Genomic DNA, 12027 nt, shown 5'->3' on the forward strand with positions numbered 1-12027 from the left:
TGGCAGAGGGAGGAAGAAAATGATCCAACATCAGCAGCAGATGTGGCCACAGCATTCCAAAAGAGGTTGAGCAATGCTGTGCAAACACAGTGCACAGGGAACTGACCGAACCTGGGGCATGTCTGTAAGCATGGGGCATAAAATTCTACAAAACATCCTGCAATGCTATCCACACAAAATGACCCACTTCATACTGACCTGCCAGTAAGACAAACATCTGCTCTAGAGTTTCTTGGTTGCATGGAAGTGGACAATGAATAGCTGTGAAATATTCTGTGGACAGACAAAGCCCAATTCCATTTCCAATATATTTCCAGAATAGCAGAATAAGGGCAATGGAATATCTACTCACACATCAACCAGTGCTGCTTCATTCTGCAAAGGTAGCTGTGTAGTGTGGGTTGACAGCATCAATCTAGAGTAGGGCCATATTTCTTTGAGGACATGGGTCCTGCAGGTCCTGTTGCCCATACAGCCATTGGCAAATGCCATGAAAGTCTTCTGCACACAAACATTATTCCAACCTTTCAACAGCATCAATGTGTTGGTAGGAGATGGCACAGTCAGTGAAGGTGTTGCTGCAGAGGCATTCAGGAAATGCTAGAATTATCTGCCGTAATTTCCCTACAGTCTGACCATCCAGATCACCTGATCTTAATCCATGTGACTTCTGGCTATTGAGTTGTCTGAAAAGTGCCATGTTCAGTCCTCTGACTGCAAGTGTAGCTGAACTGAAGGTACACATTGTGCAATGCATTCAATTGTGGCCTCTGAGACACTGAGAAGATCCAGTTTTTTGAAATCAACTTCTGGCAGAAAATGATGTATACATGATAGACTTGTCCTTCAGTAGTCTAATAAAAATGGTTCAAATGGCTCTGAGCACTATGGGACTTAACATCTGAGGTCATCAGTCCCCTAGAACTTAGAACTACTAATACCTAACTAACCTAAGGACATCACACATCCATGCCCGAGGCAGGATTCGAACCAGCGACCGTGCAGTTCAAGGCTGTAGCGCCTAGAACCGCTCGGCCACTACGGCAGGCTCAGCCGTCTAATAACAAAAAGTGATGTTGCTTTCTATACAGATTTTGGCCTCAGGACAAGTAAAACTCAATTTATCCCATCCGTTGTGGCACGCTTATCTAATTAACAGTGCCACAACTGATGAATGCCAAACTTGTGTGGTCATGCACTTTGTACAGCACAGCCAGTTTAATGTGCAACTGACACTGTATCTGACATAATGCTATTAATTTGTCATTTGTAGGCAAATTCATTTACATGATGCTGCTTATAGCACCATTTAGTAGAGAGATTATCATTAAATTTTTTTGTTTCCATAACACTTCCCCCTTCTTCGATAACATTCGATTAAAATCTGACATTATTCTGAGCAGCGGTTCTTTTTTCTACAACGTTTTGAAACTGGAACAACTTTAATTGTAATAACTCTGTAGCTCAAGTGAAATGTCAGATACACGATTTGTCAAGTTGTATGTGATTTTGTGGTATCATGGATTTCATTGGAAGTATATTGGTCAAGTGAAGTATCCAGTACTGGGTTTTTGAACCATGTGTAGCCTCGTGGTATTGTGGACTTTGTCTAAGCCAGCCCATATAGGTCAAGGGAAATTTCTGATACCAGTTTTTTGCAGGTTTTGCTGACAGTTGAGGATTTTGATTGCTTGATTGTTGCATTAGTATGTGTTCTGCTACGTCTTCATTATTAGGACTGTTATATTTATTTTGTCCCATCTAATTCAAACAGTTAACCCACTAATTTTATTGTATTTCTGCAGTTAAATACTACTATTATTTGTATCTGCTTGCATGTGTAATAAGTGACATCATGATCACCATACTGTATACACTTGAAATAGGAGTGTCCAGCTGATGGGTGGTACCACAATCTGTGGTTTTGTCCTGCCATCTAACAAAAGATGCGGTTAGCTCTGATCCACATGAGGAGATCCAAATTCAAATTTGCTCTGCCTATTTTTGTTTGACCACAATAATGCAATTAATAATGAATATTATTATTTGTCGGCTAAGTTCAGTTATATTGCATTTAGAAAATTATGTATTGCAAATGTTTCCAAAACTACTGCTGATTAATGTATCAGCCACTGTACAAAGAAACAAAATTTTCCAAGAAGCTCAAAATTCAGTTTTCACTGTACTAAAAGTTCATCAACTGCAACAGATTAAAAGGCATCTTCAAGATAAGAATTTAGAAAATTAGTGTTGTTGCACACTGTTTGCTAAGTGTACAGGGCGAGTCACTATTGACACGAAAAATAACTCCAAAAGTATGATAGGAGCTGACAAGTTTTTGGGACAAATGTTGCAATGGGCCAATGGGGGCCATAATATAATATTGGTGTTTTGTTGCTAGGTGGGATCGCATCAGAGATATGAAGTTCAACTTTGTTTTTTTTAAATGGGATGCTATAATTTGGTACTTATTTCCTGATAGTGGCTATCGAAACAAATCAAATGATGTGTAACAGTAAGATCTTTGAAGGTCAACAAAGGTCAAAAAAGTGGCATGAACGTCCATTTACAGAGGGTGCTCAAAGTGATGACCATTGGTATCAATGCAGTGCTGCAATCTTCTTATTATGTAAGTGGTATTTCTTATCACATCTGCACTTATTGAAGCAAATGCTTTGACAATTCTCTCTTGCATATCTTCAGGAGTAGTTGGAACATCTTTATAAACAATATCTTTTACGAATCGCCACAAGAAAAAAATCCAGAAGCGCTAAGTCTGGCAAACGAGCCGGCCACAGCACATCACCTCTATGTCCAATTCAACAATTTGGGAATTGTCCCTGCAACTCATTTCTAGCCATCAGCGAAAAATGTGCAAGATACCCATCATGTTGATAGCGCGTTCTGTTCCTTTTTCCTAAAGGTAGTTCTTCCAATAACAGACCTAATGTTTCTTGCATGAATGTGGCATACTTCCTCCCATTAAGATTTCCTTTGATGAAACAGGGGCCTATAATTCCATCCTCCAGAATCCCACACTATACTATCACAATCACCGACCACGGCTTTTGGTGTGCAACTTGCTGCAGCCAACATGGATTTTCAGTGGCCCAATAATGCATGTTATGCAAATTAACATTTCCATAGTTCATGAATGTAGCCTCATCAGTAAATAAAATCAAATTAATAAATGGGTCATCCCTATGAAACTGAAGTTGAACCTATTGGCAGAATTCAATGCGATGCATACAATCCGTACCAGTTTATTCTTGGTGGAGACTGATATGGTAAGGATGATATTTATGGCAATGCAGAACACAAACAACACTACTCTGGCACATGCCAGATTCCCTTGCGATTTGATGCGAACTAACACAATGATCTCTAACCACAGTGGCAAGAGTACCAATTTCCATTTCCTCGTTAGTAACTTTCCTTTGCCGGATATGTTTCCGATGTGTTAAAGATCCAGTTGTTCTCAATTTATGATACATATATTTAAATGTACAACATGTGGGGTGAGTACAATGAGGATATCTTTCAGCGTATAAGTCTCTAGCTCTCACTGAATTTCGTTGGCATTCTCCGTAAATGAGAAGCGTATCGATCTGTTCTTCAAAAGAATACATTATTCACATTCACTTGATTCAACGATTCTAGTCTTACCATTTCTATTAGTGTTGTATTGCGAAACCGTCGAATGGTGTGTACATGTCAATGGCACGTTAGATGGATAAACCGTATGCGGTGAATATTTACTATTTGCACGATATACGAGAGAGAATCGTCAGAGCTTCAATAAGTGCCGATGTTATAAGGAATATCACTCAATCTGTGATAAGAAGATTGCAGCACTGCACTGATACCAATGGCCATCGCTTTGAACACCTTCTGTAAATGGACGTTCATGCCACCCCAAAAAAAGTGACCTTCATATCTCTGACGCAACCCCACCTAGCAACAAAAAACCAACATCATATTATTGGCCCCATTGTCCCACATAACATTTGTCCCACAAACGTTTCAGCTACTATCACACTTTCAGAGTTATTCTAAGTGGCAACAGTTTGGGACACTCCCTGTATAGTAAGGTACCGAAACAGTGCTGTCAAGATCACTGTTGATCAAAATAAACATCCTCCTTTAACACATCAGATAATACCTATACCTGTAAGAAAATGGCACTGCATCTTTAGTTGTCTGTATACTACTTTTTATTGTACAACAATAATTTCCATAGGAGCACACAGCCATCCCACCCTCCCCCACTCAACGAAAATTCTGACAACTCAGCAATGCAAACAGCATAGGAGCATGTTGTAAACAATATGGCACCTGACAAACCGATGAAACAGAACAGGCAAGCCAGAGAATCCCAACTAAATACCGGTGGATTAGACTTCCTGATCACCCTCGAAATTTACAGTAAGTTACACAACTCATCACTGCTATAAAACAGAGCAGCATATTTTAAGGTACAGTATGTAGAAAAAAAAAAAAAACACTTACAGAATAAATGCTGGAGATGGTTACAAAGGAGAAGGTAAAACTTTTTTCAACTATTCATTAGTATCATTCACAATACAAAACATATTCAGATATTTCCGAAATTTGGTTTCCAAGTTCACGTCTCTTTGCCCAGGGACATGGTCAACACTACACTATGATCTCTTCTATGCATTAGCATATGTGTTGATGTTTGAGGAACTGGGTATAGTATATGCAGTTAATTACGAAGTATGTGTTTGCGTCAGTCTCTCCATATTCCACCGATTAAGTCTCCCTGATCCGTGGTTCTAGGCAACTGTTACATAGCTCTTCCCGCATCCCACACCTCCCTGCTCCTTTCCCTTTGTCCCTCTTGTTTCACTTTAATTTCAGAAGGAGCTACTGGCCCTGAAACAGGTTTGGCCAGGAAACAACATATCAGTAACATAGAATCATCATTTTAGACACTAAAGTGCAACATAAAGAAGTGCTGTTTCTACTAGGACGATGTAGCATATACTATGCAGAAGCAGATTAAAATATATTGAAAGTGTGACACTTACCTGCACCTCATAATCTAAAAGGGTTCCTTCATAAGATGTATGGCAACAGAAAATTTGTAGGCCAACAGAACATTGCTTAGATCTCCTACCCATTAAAAATATTTAGGAAGAGTGAAATAAAACTTAGGTTGTAAAATGCTTACAATATTGTTTTCAATTCCTCCAAAACAAAATTTCAAACAGAACAATAAACATCAAAAGATCAATTAATATTAGTCATAGATGCTTCAAAAAAAACAATTTCTTTGCAACTTTGAGAAAGCCATTGTGTTTACCTAGAAAATCCTAAACAAAGCATAACCAAATACTCATAAATTAGGGACTTGTTTTTTTTTTTTTTTTTCAATAATCAATGGCATAAATAAATTTAACATAATCCTTTACAGCCCAAACCTTCACTAAACAAGATGTCACAAGCCATCAGCTGTGCTATCTTGCACAAAAGCAGTTGTGATTGCCTAGGGGTCTGACCAGGAAGGCAAGGAAAAAAAAAAAAAAAATCTGCACTTCCAACTTGAGAGCAATTGACAAGAAACCACCAGAGACTTATCCTGCACCCCACAGTCTGTTGGACAAGCAACAGACACTGACCAGTTATGGTGCAAAGTAACAAATAATGCCTGTACAGAGGGGACAGAATGCTTTCCAATGGGTTCTTGGAAATACAGAAGCGTCCGATTCCACCCGTTTGCTTTGACATAAGACGTAACAAATATGGTGGAAGCGACCATACAGCACGACTCCAATATGGTGCCTATGACGTCATTACGTAAACATGACAACAAACAAGAAAATACATTGAAAAACCAACACACGCACGTTCCACAAAAAACCTAACGGGACAAGTGTGGGAAATTGGGGGGGGGGGGGGGGGGGGGGGGCTGGGTAGCGACAAAGTAAATATAAACAAATTTAGGCACACACCATCATACCAAACAACACAAATCAACGAAAAAAACTGACAACACAAAACTCCCCAAATTCCACTAAACACAATATCCTCTGGAATTGGACACTTCCCTTGAAAAACAGCAGCTCCCGATACTGGAACACCCACGGCCACAGCCACAAACTGAACACTTCCCTTGACCTATATAGCTCAACAGCAACTCCCGATACCGGAACCCCCACAGCTACAACCACACATTGTAATGGAACACTTCCCTTGACCCCGACACACAACAAATACTCTAAGAATGAGAAAAATAATAACTTACCACAACAAAGTTCCGGCGCCGCAACCTAGGTCGGCCACCACAATCACACACAGGAACACACCTAGCCACAAACACACACACACACACCCATGCATACACACACCCACACACAACCACAAACCAACGAAATAATACACAACGAAAAGAAAGACCCAACCTACCCACACCCCGCCCCCCAACCCAACCTCTCCCTTCACCCCTCACCAAAAAATAAAATACCCATAAACAAAAACCAAACACAAAATAAAAAATCTCAATCACACACTACAACTCAACAAAAACTGCAACAAAATAGATCCTCCACAACCAAATCACAAACCAACACCCCCCCCCCCCCACACACACACACACACAAAAACAGTACCAAAAACTAACCCCCCCCCCCCCCCGAGCCGCAGCCACCCACCCACCCAGCCACCCAAACCAACCACCTTCAGCCTGTACATCTTACTAATAGTCCTTAAAAAAGAAAAAACAAAAAAAGAAAACAATGGCCCTCAGGGACGCTCTTCCGCCAACAGTACTCATCTAAATGAGACTGTAGGTTAGAAGAGTGCCTCTTCCCCCTCCCAAGAACTGACTTAACGCCCCCCCACCCCCGTTTCTCATAATTTTTAAACTCTAAACTACTATGGTTAATGATTGTATCCCCTCTCACCCAACCCGCTACAACAGGAAAAAGCATCGGAAACTACTACCCGGTTCTATAAACTCCTCAATTAACCCCACTAATTCCGCCTTAGACCGCCCCTACACAACCCTAAAAAAAAAAAAATTCTGAAACCCCCCCCCAGTACAACAGCCTCCCCACACCCAGAGACTTACAGACTTACCCCTCCCATACCTCCTTTTCCCAAACTGCGTCTCATCCACCTCCACCATAACCCCAGGCCCACCCAACTTACCCCTGTACTTAATAAACTCAGAACATACTGCACGGCAAAACGAAAACCAGTCAAGCACACTATTCTCACTCATGCCAGTCCCAAGCACGCAAAAACTTTGATAGGATCTGTAACAAAAGTAATACGTCAACAACACAATCTCGTGCATGCCCAACCTAGACTTCTCGAACCAGGAACCGCGATGTTTGGAGCACCATAAGGTTATCCCTATGGCACCGCCACATATAACCGTCCCTGCTCCAAGACGCTGGAAATTTTGCCAATGTCATTTCATTCCGACAGACAGCGCACTTAACCACCTCCGCAATCAAAGCGGAAAATTGTAGAAATTTGATCCGGTTCAAATGAGTCACGCCCATCATAGCACGGAGTCGCAGACTATTTATTTTATCGGTCATATCCATACCTAACACAAGCAACAACAAATTAATTCACTCAAATTAACACACGTTCTACAGCAAACGGCACTACAATAACTTTCACACAAAAACGCTAAATCGTTAACTCAATGAAACCAATTCCACTCCAAACACAGCCAAAACGATAACCAGCCACAAGAATCAGTAAGACCAAACTGAACCCAATACACCACACAACACGAAACCCTTAAACACACCACCAGAGGGCACCACGAACCACGACACGACACCTAGAAACGCGCCACACTCACAAACCAAACTCCGCACCGTCATGACGTCACACACCACAACAGCGTTACGTAACGTGTCAAAGCCGTTGGGTGTGATCGGACGCTTCGGTCGACCCGGGTTCTTGGTTGGTGCTAGAAACATACTTTTCCCTTTCCCTTATGTTGAACATAAGAGTGATATACTGTTGATTACAGACTAAAGAGTGATGCATGGTCATTCCACTAGCCAATAAAAGCAGGCAGTGGACTAGGGTTGTTGCAACTCCCTGATTTCCAGGCAAGTTTTAGGATTTTTCCCTGACAAATTGAGATCCCAAGGGTAAGTTAAGACATAAGTTGACATTCTGTCTTTGTAGCTATGGTAGAAGAAACAATAGTGAAAATGAGGAAATATCTACAAAAAAACTTGCAAGCAGATGGCGTTTCCTGATGTGAGCAAAAATCTTAAGTACTAACATGAGCAAAAATCTTAAGTACTAACGTGAGCAAAATTCTTAAGTACTAACATCAACATCTTTTGTAATGAACTGTTTTTAGATGGAGAAAGCAAGCCAAATGGTATATATGTGATTCATTAAGACCACTGATGTTATTTTATTTCAATAAAACTAAACATAACTGATGATGGTCGAAGTAGAGAGGATATAAAATGAGGACAGGCAATGGCAAGGAAAGCGTTTCTGAAGAAGAAAAATTTGTTAACATTGAGTATAGATTTAAATGTCAGGAAGTCGTTTCTTAAAGTATTTGTACGGAGTGTAGCCATGTATGGAAGTGAAACATGGACGATAAATAGTTTAGACAAGAAAAGAATAGAAGCTTTCAAAATGTGGTGCTACAGAAGAATGCTGAAGATTAGATGGGTAGATCACATAACTAATGAGGAGGTATTGAATAGAATTGGGGAGAAGAGGAGCTTGTGGCACAACTTGACTAGAAGAAGGGATCGGTTGGTAGGACATGTTCTGAGACATCGAGGGATCACCAATTTAGTATTGGAGGGCAGCATGGAGGGTAAAAATCGTAGAGGGAGACCAAGAGATGAATACACTAAGCAGGTCCAGAATGATGTAGGCTGCAGTAGGTACTGGGAGATGAAGAAGCTCGCACAGGATAGAGTAGCATGGAGAGCTGCATCAAACCAGTCTCAGGACTGAAGACCACAACAACAACAAACATATTTGGTGACAAAAATACGCATTTCCTTGGAGTCACAAGTCAGATTTAAGATACCTTCACTGATTTCAGAAATAACCTCAGAAAAAATAGGTGCCTTGAAAGAAGTGTATAAGGAGGGGAAGAATTGTGTAAACTAACACTGTAGGTGACCACCAATAAAATGTTGGCTCCACTATGTCCATTATTGTCAGTTATTACCCACTGTGATGTATCTGTTATTTTGTAGGTATTGCGTGATTTTTCTTTTGAGAAATAGACGAGTGCTTAGTGTAGGAACTGCCAGAAACTGACACAATTTTCTTCTTCTTACTGTCCATACTTTTGACGTGTAAACTACTTTTGAAGTGCCTAAATGTAATAGAACAAATAAAATGTCTATAAAGTGCCACACTGCACAATGCATTTGCAGTGAGATAGTCACAATTCCTGAAATCCATCACCCACGGCCTCTGGCCTGCTAAGGAGCACCGCAGTCCTGGGTCCGTGAATAAACAACAAAAATCCTCTGCATTACACCACTCAGAAACAGACCCAGCCCACAGGCCGATAGGTGAGACTAGATCCGACATGCAGGAACTGCACTTTAGTGGGAACCGAATGGCTTCAGACTGGCACAGCCAATCCATTACAGATACCTGCAGAAACGGACTGGGCTTTTGGTCCATCGCGGAAATCCACACGTGTGATCAGCTATTCCCGAGAGACAGACAGCATGTCGATGAAATGAGGCCGCGGTGATCAATCCATGCAACAGATAGCTTGTCAAAGACTCTGAGAATCGATAATAATGGGGATAGGTAGCAACTCACCATAAAGATGATTGCTGAGTCACAGACAGGCACATAAAAAAAGTCAATCATCCTCTCACAACTAAATTTTCAGCCACAGCTTTTGTCAGAAAATGAGAGCATACACACATTCACACAACCACTCAGACACAACTCGTGCACATATGACCCTGTCTAAGGCCGCTGCACCTACAGTCTCAGAACCAGATACAAACAAACCCCTCCTCATGCCTCTCGTCAGCAGCTGCTAGGCAAGTGACAAGAAGTGATGGCAGCATTGACTGCAGGTTGAGGGGAGCAGTAGGAAGGGGAGAAGCAGTAGTAATGAGGGAGTAGGGAAGCAGTGCACATACTCAGCTGCACCCAGCAAGCAATGACGCATTGCCACATGACACCACAGTAAACCATTTCATCTACTGAGGCAAAAACGAGATTTTCCCAGGGTTTTTTTTTTTTTTCAATATATTTGCCTGATGTGTTTGAAATTTCCTCATTACCAGAACAGACAGTGACAATCACCCCCCCCCCCCCTCCCCACACCCACTGAAAACATGGTATGTGGTTGGCAGTCTTGTTCCTCTGAGCAAGCAGTGTCCTTTTGGATATTATTGCAAAAGACCAAAACTCTAACTGTTGTGCAGAATCCATTCTATATCATGGTTGTTCGAATATAATTTACAAATAATGGAAGCTGAACTCCAACAACTGTTGCAGCTGAAATCATGTGAACTTCAAAACATATCAAAATATAAGAAAGGGCTTGAGTTACACCTTGGATCCCCACCCCCTGAAATCTTTGTTGTGCTTACAGAATGCTCTGTAGTGCAGCCCGAAATCTAGGTTAGGTTGGAAGGTGACAATCTGGTAGTGAGTTGAAGCCTACGAATGTGAAAGCAGAAAATCTGGTTATGGTAACAAACTGACTAGTAGTGAACCCTGATGTTTAGAAACATGAAAGGGGGGGGGGGCGGAGGGAAGGTGCAGTATGTAATTTTTATTAAAGAAAATCCTTATATTTGAATGTGTCTGTGATGCAGTTGCAGATTACGAATTCATAGGTTGTGAGTTAGATCCCTAGTCACATCATTTTCAGCTATGCCAGTCTTTGTTAACGTGAAAAATGCCGAAATGATTTAGAGCACATGTTACACTGTAGAACTCCCCTTAACTGGCTAGGTAACCATATTCCAAAGTCGAAGGAAGGCAACAGCATACCACCTCCAATAGGACGATGTTTAATTAAGCACTGTGGTGTCCAAACCAATCTTGGGGTTCACGAGAGCTTTACTTCTTCTACATTTGATCAGCGTAAAAGTCAAGAATTCAACTAAAATGTGATACGTGTTCGTACCCCCCACCCCCCCTTCGTCACTCAAATCTTAATTAGGGTGACAAAGCGATTCGTAGTAGTATAGTCCGAGGTCCAAGTGTAGTTGCAGCTCTTTGGATCAGCCTTACAATTTTCCTGCTAGCTCGTCTCCTTTCGTTAAAAAAATTAGTCTTACTGTATCATTGATGCGGGCACCACAACATATAAATCGTGTGTGTGTAACAGAAAATTGAACATCAGTGCCCATGGGCAATAAGTAAACATCAACGTATTACCAATGTGCCCAATTTCGTTGATGACTGCCCACAATATCCATGAGCGCTCACCCATTCTCTCACATTGTTGGATGAATCATATCCGCAATACATACGGTTCTTCAGTCACGAATCCAAAATAATTTACAAGGCGAGACCGTGAAGTTCGTATTTGATTTGAAAGAAATCATCAAATTTTGTTCACTCTTACCTTCCCTCTAATTATTTTCCCGTCTCATTTTAGTTCAAATGACCGAATCCATATAATCTCTGTCATAAATACACGATGTGTCTATTGACAGCACGCAACAAGGAACTGTAGAGACTTGGTGGAATTCAATTCACCACAAGGTAAGATGTTTCTGCTAAACGCAAAAGTTGCCACAAGTGGTTCGTCGTTCCGAAATTCCTTACTCGGCGTCTATTCTGCTTGCATTCAAATTCTGCATCACCAGAGATGTAATTGGCATCACAACAAAAGGAAATTCAAAGATGCTAGGCTGTGGGGGCAGGGAAAAAATTCTGCCAAATCGGAAATCAGAAACGCTCAAAACCAACAATAAAGTTAGTGTGAATCCATTAATATATTTTTTGTGCTGCCTAACAACAGCTGGCTGAAAGATCAGAAAATTAAATATTTCTCTAATAGTTTAA

The 12027-nt window shown here is 41.0% G+C and overlaps 1 protein-coding gene across 1 annotated transcript in view; it reads right to left on the reverse strand.

Annotated features, from left to right (window-relative positions):
- The window catches only part of LOC126482226 (G-box-binding factor-like), a 223673-nt gene extending 211936 nt beyond the window's left edge, over positions 1 to 11737 (reverse strand). The window contains exon 1 of the mRNA XM_050106204.1: positions 11585 to 11737. The gene's annotated coding sequence lies outside the window, so the exon portion shown is untranslated. The remainder of the gene's footprint in view (positions 1 to 11584) is intronic.
- Positions 11738 to 12027: the final 290 nt, after the last annotated feature.

Source organism: Schistocerca serialis, chromosome 5 (genome assembly GCF_023864345.2).
Source record: "Schistocerca serialis cubense isolate TAMUIC-IGC-003099 chromosome 5, iqSchSeri2.2, whole genome shotgun sequence".
Classification (NCBI taxonomy): Eukaryota; Metazoa; Arthropoda; class Insecta; order Orthoptera; family Acrididae; genus Schistocerca; species Schistocerca serialis.